The 17,788-nt window shown below is 39.3% G+C and overlaps 1 protein-coding gene across 1 annotated transcript in view; it reads right to left on the reverse strand.

Annotated features, from left to right (window-relative positions):
- The window catches only part of SPP1 (secreted phosphoprotein 1), a 58,450-nt gene extending 43,152 nt beyond the window's left edge, over positions 1-15,298 (reverse strand). The window contains exon 1 of the mRNA XM_040237891.1: positions 15,117-15,298. The gene's annotated coding sequence lies outside the window, so the exon portion shown is untranslated. The remainder of the gene's footprint in view (positions 1-15,116) is intronic.
- Positions 15,299-17,788: the final 2,490 nt, after the last annotated feature.

Genomic DNA, 17,788 nt, shown 5'->3' on the forward strand with positions numbered 1-17,788 from the left:
TATATATATATATATATAAAATCTAGGAATAAACTTACCTAAGGCAAACCACTTCAGTATTCTTGCCTTGAGAACCCCATGAACAGTATGAAAAGGCAAAAAGATAGGTTACTGAAAGAGGTACTCCCCAGGTCAGTAGGTACCCAGTATGCTACTGGAGGTCAGTAGAGAAATAACTCCAGAAAGAATGAAGGGATGGAGCCAAAGCAAAAACAATACCCAGCTGTGGATGTGACTGGTGATAGAAGCAAGGTCCGATGCTGTAAAGAGCAATTTTGCATAGGAACCTGGAATGTCAGGTCTATGAATCAAGGCAAATTGGAAGTGGTCAAATAGGAGATGGCAAGAGTGAATGTCGACATTCTAGGAATCAGCAAACTAAAATGGACTGGAATGGGTGAATTTAACTCAGATGACCATTACATCTACTACTGCGGGCAGGAATCCCTCAGAAGAAATGGAATAGACATCATGGTCAACAAAAGAGTCTGAAATGCAGTACTTGGATGCAATCTCAAAAATGACAGAATGATCTCTGTTCGTCTCCAAGGCAAACCATTCAATAATACAGTAATCCAAGTCTATGCCCTAACCAGTAACGCTGAAGAAGCTGAAGTTGAACGGTTCTATGAAGACCTACAAACCTTGTAGAACTAACACCCAAAAAAGATGTCCTTTTTATTATAGGGGACTGGAATGCAAAAGTAGGAAGTCAAGAAACACCTGGAGTAACAGGCAAATTTGGCCTTGGAATACGGAATGAAGCAGGGCAAAGACTAATAGAGTTTTGCCAAGATAATGCACTGGTCATAGCAAACACCCTCTTCCAACAGCACAAGAGAAGACTCTACATATGGACATCACCAGGTGGTCAACACCGAAATCAGATTGATTATATTCTCTGCAGCAAAAGATGGAGAAGCTCTATACAGTCAACAAAAACAAGACCAGGAGCTGACTGTGGCTCAGATCATGAACTTCTTATTACCAAATTCAAACTTAAATTGAAGAAAGCAGGGAAAACTGCTAGACTATTCAGGTATGACTTAAGTCAAATCCCTTATGATTATACAGTGGAAGTGAGAAATAGATTGAAGGGCCTAGATCTGATAGATAGAGTGCCTGATGAACTATGGAATGAGGTTCGTGACATTGTACAGGAGACAGGGATCAAGACCATCCCCATGGAAAAGAAATGAAAAAAGCAAAATGGCTGTCTGGGGAAGCCTTACAAATAGCTGTGAAAAGAAGAGAAGTGAAAAGCCAAGGAGAAAAGGAAAGATATAAGCATCTGAATGCAGAGTTCCAAAGAATAGCAAGAAGAGATAAAAAAAAGCCTTCTTCAGTGATCAGTGCAAAGAAATAGAGGAAAACAACAGAATGGGAAAGACTAGAGATCTCTTCTAGAAAATTAGAGATACCAAGGGAACATTTCATGCAAAGATGGGCTTGATAAAGGACAGAAATTGCATGGACCTAACAGAAGCAGAAGATATTAAGAAGAGGTGGCAAGAATACACAGAAGAACTGTACAAAAAGGATCTTCACGACCCAGATAATCATGATGGTATGATCACTCATCTAGAATCAGACATCTTTGAATGTGAAGTCAAGTGGGCCTTAGAAAGCATCACTACAAACAAAGCTAGTGGAGGTGATGGAATTCCAGTAGAGCTATTTCAAATCCTGAAAGATAATGCTGTGAAAGTGCTGCACTCAATATGCCAGCAAATTTGGAAAACTCAGCAGTGGCCACAGGCAGTTTTCATTCCAATCCCAAAGAAAGGTAATGCAAAAGAATGCTCAAACTACTGCACAATTGCACTCATCTCACACGCTAGTAAAGTAATGCTCAAAATTCTCCAAGCTAGGCTTCAGCAATACGTGAACCGTGAACTTCCTGATGTTCAAGCTGGTTTTAGAAAAGGCAGAGGAACCAGAGATCAAATTGCCAACATCCACTGGATCATGGAAAAAGCAAGAGAGTTCCAGAAAAACATTTATTTCTGATTTATTGACTATGCCAAAGCCTTTGACTGTGTGGATCACAATTAACTGTGGAAAATTCTGAGATGGGAATACCAGACCACCTAACCTGCCTCTTGAGAAATCTGTATGCAGGCCAAGAAGCAACAGTTAGAATTGGACATGGAACAACAGACTAGTTCCAAATAGGAAAAGGAGTGCATCAAGGCTGTATATAGTCACCCTGCTTATTTAACTTCTATGCAGAGTACATCATGAGAAACGCTGGACTGGAAGAAACACAAGCTGGAATCAAGATTGCTGGGAGAAATATCCATAACCTCAGATATGCAGATGACACCACCCAATGGCAGAAAGTGAAGAGGAACTAAAAAACCTCTTGATGAAAGTAAAAGAGGAGAGTGAAAAAGTTGGCCTAAAGCTCAACATTCAGAAAACGAAGATCATGGCATCCGGTCCCATCACTCCAGGGGAAATAGATGGAGAAACAGTGGAAACAGTGTCAGACTTTATTTTTGGGGGCTCCAAAATCACTGCAGATGGCTATTGCAGCCATGAAATTAAAAGACGCTTACTCCTTGGAAGGAAAGCTATGACCAACCTAGATAGCATATTCAAAACCAGAGAGATTACTTTGCTGACTAAGGTCCGGCTAGTCAAGGCTATGGTTTTTCCAGTGGTCATGTATGGATGTGAGAGTTGGACTGTGAAGAAGGCTGAGCGCTGAAGAATTGATGCTTTTGAACTGTGGTGTTGGAGAAGACTCTTGAGAGTCCCTTGGACTGCAAGGAGATCCAACCAGTCCATTCTGAAGGAGATCAGCCCTGGGATTTCTTTGGAAGGAATGATGCTAAAGCTGAAACTCCAGTACTTTGGCCACCTCATGCAAAGAGCTGACTCATTGGAAAAGACTGATGCTGGGAGGGATTGGGGGCAGGAGGAGAAGGGGACAACAGAGGATGAGATGGCTGGATGGCATCAGTGACTCGATGGACATGAGTCTGAGTGAAGTCCGGGATTTGGTGATGGACAGGGAGGCCTGGCGTGCTGCGATTCATGGGGTCACAAAGAGTCGGACACAACTGAGCGACTGAACTGAACTGAACTAAAGGAGACAAAAGAATGGTACACAGAAAAGTATAAGACACTAATGAAAAAAATCAAAGAAGACTTAAACAGATGGAAAGATATTCCATGTTCCTGGGTAGGAAGAATCAATATTGTGAAAATGGCTATAGCACCAAATGCAATCTACAGATTCAATGTGATCCATATCAAATTACCAATGACATTTTTCACAGAACTAGAACAAAAACTTTTAAAATTCATATGGAAACACAAAAGACCCAGAATAGTCAAAGCAGTCTTGAGAAAGAAGAGTGGAGCTGGAGGACTCAACCTTCCTGACTTCAGATTATACTACAAAGCTATAGTCATCAAGACAGTATTGGTACTGGCATAAAAACAGAAATATAGGCCAATGGAACTAGATAGAAAGCCCAGAATTAAACCCATGCACCTATGGGACCTTATTTTTGACAAAGGAGGCAAAAATATAGACTGGGACAAAAACAGCCTCTTCAATAAATGGTGCTGGGAAAACTGGACAGCTACGTATAAAAGAATGAAATTAGAACACTTCCTAACACCATACACAAAGATAAACTCAAAATGGATTAAAGACCTACATGGAAGACCAGAAACTATAAAACTCTTAGAGGAAAACATAGGCAGAACACTCAATGGCATAAACAAAGCAGGATCCTCTATGACCCACCTCCTAGAGTAACAGAAATAAAAGCAAAAGTAAACAAGTGGGACCTGATTAAACTTAAAATCTTTTGCACAGCACAGGAAACTATAAGCAAGGTGAAAAGACAACCCTCAGAATGGGAGAAAATAATAGCAAATGAAACAACTGACAAAGGATTAATTTCCAAAATATACAAGCAGCTCATACAACTCAATATCAGAAAGGCAAACAACCCAATCAAAAAGTGGGAAAAAGACCTAAAGAGACCTTTCTCCAAAGAAGATGTACAGGTGACTAACAAACACATGAAAAGATGCTCAACATTTCTCATTATTAGAGAAATGCAAATCAAAACTGCAATGAGATATCACCTCACATCAGTCAGAATGACCATCAAAAAGTCTAGAAACAATAAATGCTGGAGAGTGTGTGGAGAAAAGGGAACACTCTTGCACTGTTGGTGGGAATGTAAATTGATACATCCACTATGGAAAATGGTATGGAGATTCTTTAAAAAATAGGAATAAAACCACCATATGGCCCAGCAATTCCACTCCTAGGCATATACCCTGATGAAACCAAAATTTAAAAAGACACATGTATCCCACTGTTAATTGCAGCACTATTTACAATAGCTAGAAGATGGAAGCAACCTAGATGTCCACTGACAAATGAGTGGATAAATAAGTTGTGGTACATATATACAATGAAATATTACTCAGCCATAAAAAGGAACACATTTGAGTCAGTTCTAATGAGGTGCTTGAACCTAGAACTTATTATACAGAGTGAAGTAAGTCAGAAAGAGAAAAATGTTGTATTCTTAAGCATATATATGGAATTTAGAAACATGATATTGAAGAATTTATTTACAGGGCAACAATGGCGAAACAGACATAGAGAATAGACTTATGCACATAGGAATTTGCTGTATGGCTCGGGGGGCTGTGTATCAACCTAGAGGGGTGGGATGGAGAGGGAAATGGGAGGGAGGTTCAAAAGGGAGGAGATATTTGTATATCTATGGCTGATTCATGTTGACATTTGACAGAAAACAACAAGATTCTATAAAGCAATTATCCTTCAGTAAAAAATAAATTAATTAAAAAAAAATACCAAAGTATAAGTAATATGGTGATATGGATGATAGAAAGTGACTGTATTTGAAGACAAGGTTCTTAAAAAAGGTAGCTAAGTTAAATGAGGGCATTTGAGTAGGCCCTAATCTGATATGACTGGAGTCTTTATAAACAGAGGTGATTAGGACATGGACACAGATAGAGGCAAGACCATGTGAGGACTCAGAGAGAAGGTGGTCAACTACAACTTAAGAAGAGAGGCCTCAGAGGCAATAACTCTGCCAAAAACTTGACCTTGGACTTCTGTTCTCCAGATCCAAGAGACAATTCATTTCTGTTGTGTACATCACCCAGTGTGTAGGTGGCTAACTAACACCTATCAACAACAGTAACCACGACAAAGAAATCATTATTATCCTCATTTCACACATGAAGAAACAGAGGCACAGGGAGGTTAAATATTAGCCCAAGGCCATTAGGGGGATGGGATACTTAAATCTGAGCCTTTCACTCCCTTTCTGATTGGACATTCTTGTCTTTGGGCAGGACTTGTTGTCTAACATATTAGAGCTTGACTGGGGAGTTGAAGTGCTTTTTTAAAATTGGGATACTCCTTAATGTCTACAACTCTAGCTCTTTTCTTTGTGGCTAGTTAATTTCTCCAGAGAGGAGTCCTCAGTCACCTTCATGGTAGATACATTTCTGGCTCCCAGCATTTGAAACTAGAGAGAAGTTTCAATGGGAGAAGGCAATGAAAACCTAAGCAGACTTCACTTAATCTCACTTTCAGCCCCAAGTCTCTGCATACTCATTGAAGCCAGTGTTTCCAATCTGAAGCCTTTCTGATTGAATGTCTCCAGGAAATTTACCTTTGGTTTACATGTTGCAGTGTAGGTGGTGGGGATAAGGAGGAATAGTTGCCCTGATCAACCAAGTGGAAGAAATTACCTGGCTTTCAACTGGCCTCCTGCTATCAACCTCACACCGTATCCCCCTGTCAATAACCAATGCCCTAGGCCTTTCTTATCCTGGCAGGACTGTCACACTTCCTCCTTCGGATGCCACTCCTGTATCAGCCATTTCAGTTATTACCATTCCTTCTATTTCCTGTCTTCTAATGGGTCAGCATCTTTGGTCCAGCCTTATTTCGTCTTCTATTTTCTCTCTCTGAATTTACAAGTTTTGGTATTTTTATGGTCATTGTAGTGAGTTTGGGAAGAGAAGATGTCTTTAATCTGATATATTTTACTAGATCTTCTGATACTGTTCTGTGAAGTTGTTCAAGTACCGGGTTTGGTTTCACTTGTACATCCTTCTGCTCTTGACTTGATTAAATCGGTTATATTAGATAGGAGGTACCTACAAGTGGACATCGTCTGCTTTAATTCAGATTTGCCTTGCCAGTGTGCAACCAGAATGGATCATACATGTCTGTTCTTAGAAGAACACAGACATGATCCTGAAGAAAGTAGCGAGCTCTTTCTTAAAGGAATGCTGTTCTGGTCAAGTACATCGCCTTGACCAGCCTTACCCAACCCATAACATCACTTGACTTCCTTTTAGTAAGTTTTTTCTAGTAAAACAAACAATCCAACTAATCAATCAAGTCTTTTCAGGTTGATGACAGATGGGTAGGAAGAAGCACTCCCAACTCATTTACTGTCCCTTCCCCTACCACACAGACACATGAGTTTGATTACATTTTTAATTTATGTAACAACAGGAATCAGAATTTATGAGAGTGGTGTGGCTGGAGATGGAGAATGGGAGCAAACACGTTAGCATTTCTTAGTGCAGTAACTATGGGCCTATGCAGTCCTTTTTGGGGAGATGATAAATTGCAGGCAATTGTCAGTGACAAAGGAAGATATGGTCGCCCTGAAACTAGAAACTGAAACTTTGCTCTGTATTGTTTTTTAATCTCAGAGGAGTCCATCATCAATTCAGAAGTAAAATCTATGTGTTTTCATTTTAATCATAAAATATTTGCTAACATGGGGTTACTGTAGGTCTTACATCAAGCTTGAATTCACATTGCTTTCATGGTGAGAAAGCAGAACCCCCTCTAAAAACTAATCAACAATGACTATTACCACTGAAGTCTTCTTTCTTTGCAAAGGAACTGTCTCCAAACCTGCAACACACTGTTCTTGCCAACAAGAGTACTACAGAGAAGATAAATTCTGAGAAGAAGGAAGTATCCCTTTTCCCTCTATTGAAGATACATTTTAGGTTGTTAGCACCAGTGTAAACTTTGAGGATCTCATTTCTTGGTCAGCAAGCTACCAGTGAGGCATCTGCTCCTGATTCTAATACATTTCACTAATTTTAGGTTCACTGAGGATGCTACTTAATTAAAGCAATTATAGAAGGGCCCTCACGGGTCATATTTTATCTCTGTTTACTCAGTTCCCTTATTGATAGTAGATTTGAAAGCTCCTCTACCAATGCTTCCCACTGTGCTGTTTTTAGTGGTACTCTTTCATTTGCAACTTTTAAGGGCATATAAATTCTCTCAAATTTTGGCTGAAGGAAGGAAAGGAAGCTTTAAAACATTAACTATGAATCCTGAGAGAAATCACCTTCTAATAGTTGCTTATTACAGCTCTAAGGCTGTGGTGTCCCAGGAGGCAGACATGGACTCCTCTTTGCAAAAGCTGTAAAGGTACATATTAGAAACAAACACCTCTTAGAGGCATCCAGCACTGGACCTCTAACTTCTCTGGACAACATCCTAGAGAACACTATTTTCAAGTGTTTTAAACATTCATGATCTAGAGAGACACCAAAGTATAGTATTTTAGTTAAACTAAAACAAAATTTTGATGCTCATAGACCCAAAAAGCAGTGACCTCCTGCCATACCATGTACCATGTATGAGTTCATGTTGATGAAAAAACCTTTGCCTGCTATTCTGATGAATGTTTCCAGATCCTATTACATCATTATTGGGCCACAAGTAGAAAAATGAGAACAAATGGGAATAAATTATAAAAATATGTATACAGAAACTTCTGGGGGGAATTTGAGTCTTTTCCCTTTAAACCCCTGAGCATCCCAGCTTGTACCATATAATGACCTAGATGCCAATTTTTCTTCTTTTTTCCTTTGTGGAATGTCATGACTCTTGAATTGATAATGGCCATGATTTTCCATGAGTATCTTGCAGTAGGATTTAAAAAATATTTTGATAGAGTTATTTTTGGGGTGATTTTGCAGTTTTTTGTATGCTTAAGTATTCCTTGATCTAGAACCAAAAAAATTCTCTAGGGATTTGCATCATTTCAAATCCTAAGAGGAGAATGTGAACAGACAGGTAGATTGCAAGTATAACATCTATTGAGTTAAATAAGATGCCATTAGTTTTGCCAACTAGAGAGGAACCATTGACTTTGTAAAAAATATGTAATTCTTGGGTGTTTTTAAGGGTGTTTTTAAAATCCAATAAAACATAGCTTCCAACTTTGGGCTGAAAATTCTCTTGCTAGTTTTTTAGCCATTATGCAACTGGCAAGAGGCAAGCAGAGAATGCTTTCTTTGTGCTGGAGCTAGAATAATGCAGAAAGCCACAGACATTGGGCAAATTACTTCTCAAAGTGTGTAGAAAGGTCTGCCTTTAATTAACTCTGTCCTGATGGAGTGAGCTACATTGTTTTTATAGGAAGGGTGATTTTAAAAATATTCCTTGTGAAAATATTATACAAAATATTTTAGTTTTAGTTCTTTTTAAAATAAGATTTTTTGATCCAAGGGATGTGAGCAGCAGGGGATCAACCTCTCCTTTGAATACAGTGTTCCAATAGTAGTGCTTCTTAAACTATATTTAATATTGGTATGTTGACATGACTGTTACGACTATTATGAAAAGACTTGAGAAGAAGCAGCATGAAAGCAAGAGTGACAGACAAAGAGAAGGAAAACAAAGGGTCATCCTATTGTCATTAGCTCACTTCTGCATTATCATCCATGGGTTTAGACACATTGTCAGAGTATGGTTAGGAGTCTACTTTCTGTGTATTTTTATATCAAGGTGTCAACATGCTTTATACACTCAGACAAAATACCTGTGCGAATCTTACTGAATATGTGCAGTCTGTCTCAGCTGCAGGTTGCCAGAGTAATGTGATATCCAAATCCAAGAATTTTTCATGGACCCTTTTTCCTTGTCTCTTGGGATTACACAAGACCTGGCCTCTGGTTTGAGTCCGTTCTAGTCACCATGGATGTGCTCTGTGCCTGAGCTTTTACCCTCATTGCCAGATGGGAAATTCCACTGGCTTGGCTGTCCACACCCTCACTGCATGATGTGTGGGTGTTGAGTGGCTTAATTCCAGATCCATGCTGCCACTCCATTCAGAGGTCTGGCAATTCCCAAGGGTGCTACCCTGGATAAAATACAGAATTCTACTTCTTATGGAAACCACCATTTAACCATCCTTTTAAACTCAAGGAAACCAACTGTCTCCTGGAGTACCATCAGACCTCCCTTTGACCTCAAAGTCCAAGATCTCCACCAACCACTAATAGGGCAATTTACTTTCTTACTACTCTAGGCCTGAACTCACAGCATATTAACACCTACCTGGGCAAAAGATCCCAGCATTCATGAAAAAGAGGCCAGGTATTATTTCTGTTTGAGGAAACGACCTTTTCATGCTTTTGCTGCTGCTAAGTCACTTCAGTCGTGTCCGACTCTATGCGACCCCATAGACAGCAGCCGACCAGGCTTCCCTGTCCCTGGGATTTTCCAGGCAAGAACACTGGAGTGGGTTGCCATTTCCTTCTCCAGTGCAGGAAAGTGAAAAGTGAAAGTGAAGTCAATCAGTCGTGTCCGACTCTTAGTGACCCCGTGGACTGCAGCCCACCAGGCTTCTCCATCCCCGGGATTTTCCAGCAAGAGTACTGGAGTGGGTTGGCATTGCCCACTCCAGTTGGGCATTGCATGCTTTTGGGTTGCATGCTTTTGCTAGTAAGTCCATTTAGCAGTGGGGGAAATTCATTAAGATTTTGTTTTATATTTTACCCTTTTTTAATGGCTGTAGATCATCACAGATATAAGAAGATGATAATGTGGTTGCAGTTGCAATTCTGGATGGTATATCTTCACTCAGGCAAGAAATAAGCATAGTCCCCTGCCTGGTACAGAGCTGCTGACCTAGTAAATGCTTTTTGGCATCTCTATCAGCTAAATTTGTAAGGTGTACTTTGCTTTCTAGTAGCAGGGGTAGGAGAATACTGACTTGCCTAAAGGCTAGCTAATCTTTGTCAGCCCACTTCAGTCCTCTTATAATGTGGTTCAGGGGGAACTCAATCATCTTGATACTCTATAGCACATGATGCTAGTGCATTAAGTTGATGAAATTATGTTTATTGTACCCAGTGAACAGAAACTATGAAGCATCTGTGTGCCATCTTAAAAGAGATATGTGTCAGAGGAAGAGTGAAGACCTGCTGATTTCAAGGGCCTGTCATGTAGGTGGAGTTTCTTAGGTATCAGTCATCTTGGATGTATTGGGATACCCCTTCTAAACTGAGATGTAAGTCCTTGTGTCTTACATGGTTCACTCCAAGAAACAGGCACCTCTTTGTGAACCTCTTTGGATCTGGGAGACCACATATACCACATGTGGAGAGGCTAGTCTTACCATTTATTGGAAAATGTGTAATGCTGCCAGTTTTGAGCAGAGCTGGGAGTCAGAAAAACAAAAAAGGCTCTTTGGCAAGACTGTGTTGGTCACACTTGTGACCTGTTAGACCTGATGGTGTTAAGCATTTGTTTTAGAGAGAGGTGTACAGGGCTTCCTTCAGGCTCACAGTGCAGACCCTTATGTGGTTGGAAAACTTGACCTCTTCTGACAACTATTCTCCACGTGAAAAATATCTTTTAACTTGCTACTGGGCATGGTAAACACTGAACACCTGATCTTTGAATGTAAGTGAAAATGTGACCCAAACTGCTCTTTGTGAACTGCGTGTTTAGAGAACATTGCACCTAATCCATTGCACCATAATGTAGACATGTACATACCATTCCAATATAAAATGAAAATGGTGTACGTGAGACAGGGCCAAGGAGAGTCAGGAAGCGTAAATAAATGGCATGAATGAGTAGCTTAGACTCCCGTGGTCGCTGTTCCTACTGCTTTCCTGCCATTCCCTCAAATGACTCCTACAGTGTCATGGGGAACTCCCTATGACCAGCTGAAAGTGGATAAAAGAGGATGGTTTGTTAATGCATAGTATGTGGGCATCAAACAGAAATGGACAGTGACCATGTATAGCCTCACTTAGGAGTGGCACTGAAAGACAGCAATGAAAGACAGTATTTTCAATGGGCAGAACTTTAAGCAGTCATCTGATTGTCCAGTTAATATGGAAGGAGAGCTAGCCTGCAGTATGAATTTATGTCAGCTAGATAGGCCAGCAGTTAAGGCTTTGGGAAGTAAAACATAGGAATGTTGGTGACAAGGTCTGGGGAGAGGTATGTGGATAGGCCTTTCAGCATAGCAGAGGTGGGGGGAAATTTGTGTTTGATGTAAAGGTCCACTAGAGGGTATCATACTGGTGGATGAGTGCTTTTGAAAATTAAGAGAATAAGATGATAACAGGATGTCAGTCAGCCTATTGCCCTTAACTTTTATATGTTTGGCCAATGGCGATATATTAAGTAGATATGATGGCAGGAATGGAGACTATGTGTAGGCTCACCAACAGGGGTGGGTATACTCAAATTGAGACTGATTTGTCAACAGCATCATTGTGTCCAGTTCACCTGTACCAAAGGCCAGTGGCTTGCTCTCCATATGGTACCAGGCATGGTGCTCATGTTAGTCTCCTGGAATTGTGGGGTGGCATCTGAAGGCTCATTTTTGGCACCATCAGGAGTAAAGTCCTAAGAGGTGAGGATGCTGTGTACAAGATTCAGTTAACACCTTAAGCCAGGTCCAATATAAGGTACTATCTTCCATGTATCCATGTATCTGGGAGTTGGAGTTGAGAACGGACTTTCCAACTATTACACCAAATGTATAATTTGGGGAATTTTTTCTTCCTGTCTGTTCACCCTTGGTCTGAGTGGGTTTATACTACTGGAGGGAGGGGTACATCTGTGAAGGAATTCAATAATAATTCCATTGAATTAGAAATGAGTCTTCCCTCTGGCCATTTTAGACTACTAAAGCAATAGATAGAGAAGAGGTTATTATACTCTCTGGGGTGATGATCCTGATTATCAAGGGGAAATTGAGTAATTGCTATTGATTGCAGTGTGGTGAGGTGAGAACTATTTCTGGAACTCAAGTGGACTCTTAGCTACTTAGGACCCTATTACACCATGGCCCTTGGCAATAGAAAACTGTGGCAATATGATAAAGACAAGACCTCTAAAGGACCCAGGTCCTGTAGGACTAAAGATTTGACTCAAGTTATTAGGTTAAGTATCCATCCAACCAATGTGCTTTAAGAAGACAGGGAAATCATGGACTAGGGATTGGAAGAAAGTCACTGTGTTAACAATTTAGATCTATGACCAGTTACAGAAGCAGAGATTGTAACATCTTTGCCTTGTAATAATTGTTTCTTTTCTGTATGTTTCCTCCCACTCAGTTTATGAAGAACACTGTTTGTGGTTCCCATTTTTGGTTGCAGGTGGTGACATGACCAGATTAACCTTGAAGGGATGGTAACTGATTGGGGACACAAGTTTTTCACCTGGGCAAAGGACAGGAGTGAATGCTGAGAGGCAAGAGGAGTGGAGAGTGCTAGGTACTTCCTGCTGTTTCTCCATCTTCACACATCGTTCTCTGTGTGGATCTTCATCAATGGACTTCTTTACTTCTGACTCCTGAAGGGGTTGAGCCAGTAAGACGCAGAGTAGCATGAGATGGTGGCTTCTTTCCTTTGTGATCTTGAAGGTTGTCTGCGTCCATTTCTTGAAGTTCTTTTCAGTTGACATTCTCCATGTAACCACCTTCTCTGGGTTTGGATAGCCAGTTCTCTTAGACTTTGGGCTCCCTTGTTAATAGCACACAGGTACTGAACTAGAAATATTTCTGGGTTGTTCCCTAAAACCTACTCATGGCAAATGGTCTCTTTTAAAAATTCTCCTCAGCTTACCTGATGTCCTCCTGGAACCTTGACTGATTCATATACAATACTTCATCTAACCTTTATAAACATGCTATGACATAAGTTGGAGGCATCCTGTCGCTCCTGTCTTTGGAACATTCCAGTGGCTTTTTGTTGTACTTGAAATAAAATCCAAATAGCATGACTTGCAAAGCCATCCCTGATCTGGTTTCTGCCTCCTTCTCTAAGACCGTTCACTGCTCTTTCTCCTGAGAGTCTCATCTCAAATATCTGCCTGCCTGTCATTCAAATTTCAGTTTAAATGTCATCTCCTCAGAGGGTCTTTCCCTAACCATTCAATCAAAAACAGTCATCCAGGTCCTATCACATCATCCCATATTAACTCTTCTTACAGAACTTATCACTAGCTGATATTTTCTTATTTATTTTTATATTTATTAAATCTATTTATCCCCTCTCTCTCTCTTTATCCCTCCTCTGGCCCCTCCTCCTTTCTAAAATGTAAATTCCCTGAGAACTGGCTTTTAATGTTTGTTGATATTGTGTAAAAAATCAGGGATTAATTCTGTTCTGTTGATAAAGTGACAGAAGTTCAGAGATTTTAAATTCCTCAAGGATTCACAGTTACTGGTGGCAGAATCAGCACCTGTGACTTCTGATATCCACATGCCAGGGGCTCTTCCCCTTTTGATTTACTGAACACAACAATGCAATGAGCTACTCAACCATAAAAAAGAATGAAATCATGCCATTTGCCACAACATGGATGCAAATACAGACTATCATACTAAGTGAAATAAGTCAGAGAAAGACAAATACCACATGATATCACTTACATGTAGAATCTAACATTTGACAAATGAACTTATCTATGAAACAGAAACAGAAACTGTAAGCTTTTATATATAGAATGGCTAAACAATAAGGCTGTACTGTATAGCACAATATCAATATACTATGATAAACCATAATGGGAAAAATATTTTTAAAAGAATATATATTTAACTGAATCACTTTGCTGTATGGCAGAAATTAACACAACATTGTAAATCAATTATACTTCAATAAATAATACTGATGGAAAAAAAAAAAAGCCATGGAAGACAGAATGCCATGAGAGAGGGGCTAGTGAGCACACTCTCAACTAATCAGATCCAAAACTCCTAGAAAAATAATTCTAGGTCTCTTATCTTCTTAGCCCCAGATGGGCTTGGAAATGAATTGCTTCCGGATATTGAATTACAGTTTCTCTCCAAACATTCTGCTGAGCAATTCAGTAAGATATTAGAAGTGTTCCATAATTTAGTGGCCAAAATAACTTTGCTAATTGCTGAGTTAAGCCCATTTCTTTACTGTAGGAATTCCTAGAGACTTTAATATGTACATTGTGAATTTCCAGGAGGTGGATGTACAGCTACCCAAATTGATCAGCGTAGAAAATACTTTTATGAGAATCCTATCAACATCTTATACAGCATGCATTTCCTGGAACACAGTGGGTAAACATGAAGTTAAATCTTCAGTGATAGAGATCATGTTGGCAGAACAATCTCGTTATAGATAAATTTATTAAAGAATTATTTTGTGTTTAGAGAAGGAAGAATATATTTGTATTGGCATCTTCTAAATTTTGTTCTGATGTGTGGCTTATTTGGTTTCATGAAGGTTTTTTTTTTTCCAAGTAAGTGTCTGCCAAATTTTTATTTCTCTGGTCAGACCACATATTATTTCTGAGAGCCTAACTATTCTGGTAAAAGTGTTGAAACATTTTTAAGTCTATTATGGATGTCTTCTGTCCAGATCCAGACAATTTCTAAAGCAGTCTGTTAGTCAGTTGTCTACCTCCAATGAAGTCTGCACTGCTGTAGTCTATTCTGTAATATGAGTTATATTTCTAGGAAGACTCAAGATACTTTAAAAAATAAAAAATGCAGAGGTTTCAATAAGGAAAAGGGACTTGGGACTAGAATATATAAGAATAGAAAGAATAAAGTTGTTTTTCCACGCAGAAATTTTAGTAAAGTGTTTTTTAAAGTGTTTTAGTAAAGTGTTTTCCAAAGTATAAAGGATAAACTGTTATTGAATGCTAAATAAGTTGGCTTATCAAAACAGACACAATATTGTAAAGCAATTATCCTCCAGTTAAAAATAAATAAATTTAAAGAAAAACAGACAGAAACAGAAACCAGACTTAGAAGCATCCTCCTTACCTTTTCATCTCTCTAAGCAGAAGCCTCTCAGTTTCCTCTGTTATCTCTAACTTTGACTTGCTCTTATAATTGTGTTTGCAGCAGAGTTTAAAATTACTACAAACAAAAGAAGTTTTTTAATGCATGGGTAAAGAGCAGTTGAGGAACCGAATAACATGTCACTTGCATGGTTCTTTATATTTGAACCCAAATGCCACCCAGAGGTTCATGTAGTGAGGATATCCAAAGCTCTAGCCAACATTTCTGTGAATTCTCGGAACTCTTCCATTTCCTGGCTCCTGTTCTCATGCTCTTGAGAAACAAAATATTGCCTGCCATATCAGTAAACAAAGGATGTCACAGTCATCAGCAACTGCAGCCACTGCCAACAGTGAGCTGGTGAGCCCTGAGGGCACTCAGGGAGGAAACAAAGAGTACCTGCCATCCAGCAATCATCAGACTGCAGCCACTTCCCATGGTGCGCCCAGAGGAGACTCAGGATGAGAGGACACAGGGTATTGGCCCAGAAAGCTGAGGTGCATATCAAAGGGATGACTTCGCTGAGCCCAGACTCTTACATCTTCCTACACACAGAAAAGCCGCTCAGTTCCTTCACTCGAGACATCTAGTTTTCTTTTATTAACAGTAATCTTTTGTTTCTACCTCCTGCCCTTTGTTGCAAAACTCCTTTATATTCTAGTTCCCCCTTCACCTCCTCAGAGCAGTTTTCCCAGGGTTATTTGCCATGCTGACTCTTGGGCTTGAGTCTTCAATATGTCTGCTGACTAAAACATAACTCTCAGCTTTTAGGTTGTAAATATCTTTTAATAAACACTCTGCACCGTAACAACCCAGATGTGATATTTAATCCTTTTGCCAATTTATATTTCTTTCCTCCCTACACAAAATCCTATCATTCAATGTCTATAGTAGACTACCAGAGGAGAAAGGAATCGCATACTGTTCCAAACGAACAGATTTGTATATTAGATACTTCTCTCTCTCCCTCTGTTTCTCTTTACCTCTCTGGAGTGGCCAGACAGACATCATACATAGACGGTGTACACACTGTACATAGTGTACAGATGAAGAACTTCAAGTTTAGGAAATGCAAAAATTTTGTAATAAGCTGTAAGCTAACCTGCCAGCCACAAACATGGAGGGAGACGTCATTATTGTAGTGGACCCAAACCATACCTGTTCTCTGCTCTGGAAGGAGACACTATTTCAGTCTTTCAAATCTGTACACTATAAAAACATCCTTGAAATATAGTATGGAACAACAGCAACAAAAAACGGTTAATACCACTGCTCACAACATTTTGAGAAACACCTGTGGAGAACTTTTCCCCAAAACAATGTCTCAAGTATCTTTTAATATATAAATTCTCCTATCTATTTTGCTCCTGCCCTTCCAGCCCCACAACTTACTTGTTGAAGAAACTGGTACACTAGAATGTTAGCAACGTGGAATGTGTTAGTTGAATCTCTGTGGTGCCTTTTAACAGTTCTCCAGGGTTTCCCAGAAACTGACCTTGATCAGATTCAGGTTTCCTTTCATGAGAACACTTTATAGGTGGTGCTGTTTGAAGATCCACCACACCCGGATGTGTCCTTTTTGTGATATTAAATGTCATTGAAGATCATTGATTTTTTAGGGGTTACAAAATGGTGATATTGTAATTCTTTGACACTTGTCCCTTTATTAGCTGCAATGCTTCTATAAAAAAAAAAACTTTCATGAACTCTTCGGTTACTTTGAGATACAGTTCACTTAGAAAAGGGTTGTTAAATGCTTGATTTTTTCCCCCTTATTTAATAGCTTTCAAAATTATCTGTTGGTGCCCTAATACCCTCCATAGATAACCAGTGAGTATCATTATATATTCATGAAATTAAACATAGTTGGGATTGCTGTTATTGTTCATATTATTGTTTCCCAGAGCTTATTTGGTAAAAGGTGAATCTAAGATGCAAACGGAAATGCTAAGACACAGAGTATATACTATTGAACAAAAATGAGGTGAAAGGATTTGCTTTATTGGATAGAAAATTTACCATTAAGTGACAAAATTGAATGTTTTGTGTGTGTGTGCAAGAATTGACAATAGACCAATAGGATGATTACAGAGTCCCCAAACCGATGGGACTGGAAACTGGTATGGTCACTTTGGGCAACAGTTTGGCATCATCTGCCACGACTGAAGATAAGTATACTCAAGACTATAGTGACCAGATAATTTTTTTCTCAAAACAGTGCATGTGGGTTCTATTATTTTCCTCAACTTAATCAGTACTTGTTGTTTTCTGATTTTCTTGATAGTGGCCATCCTAATGGATGTGAGCTGGTATCACTGTGGTTTTCATTTGCGTTTCCCTGCTGATTAGTGATGTTGAGCATCTTTTCATATGCTTGTTGGCCCACCTACATATCTTCTTCAGAGAAATGTCTATTCAAGTCCTTTGCACATTTCAAAATCAGGTTATGTGGTTTTGTTGTTGTTGAGATATTCCTTATTAGATAAATGGTTTTCAAATATTTTTTCTCATTCTGCAGGTTGCCTTTTCACTGTGTTGATACTTTCCTTTTCCATGCAGAAGCTTTTTAGTTTGATGTAGTTCCATTTGTCTCTGTTACTTTTGTTGCTTGTGTCTTCATGTCATAGCTAAGAAATCATTGCAAAGACCAATAC

Source organism: Oryx dammah, unplaced genomic scaffold (assembly GCF_014754425.2).
Source record: "Oryx dammah isolate SB20612 unplaced genomic scaffold, SCBI_Odam_1.1 HiC_scaffold_3, whole genome shotgun sequence".
NCBI lineage: Eukaryota > Metazoa > Chordata > Mammalia > Artiodactyla > Bovidae > Oryx > Oryx dammah.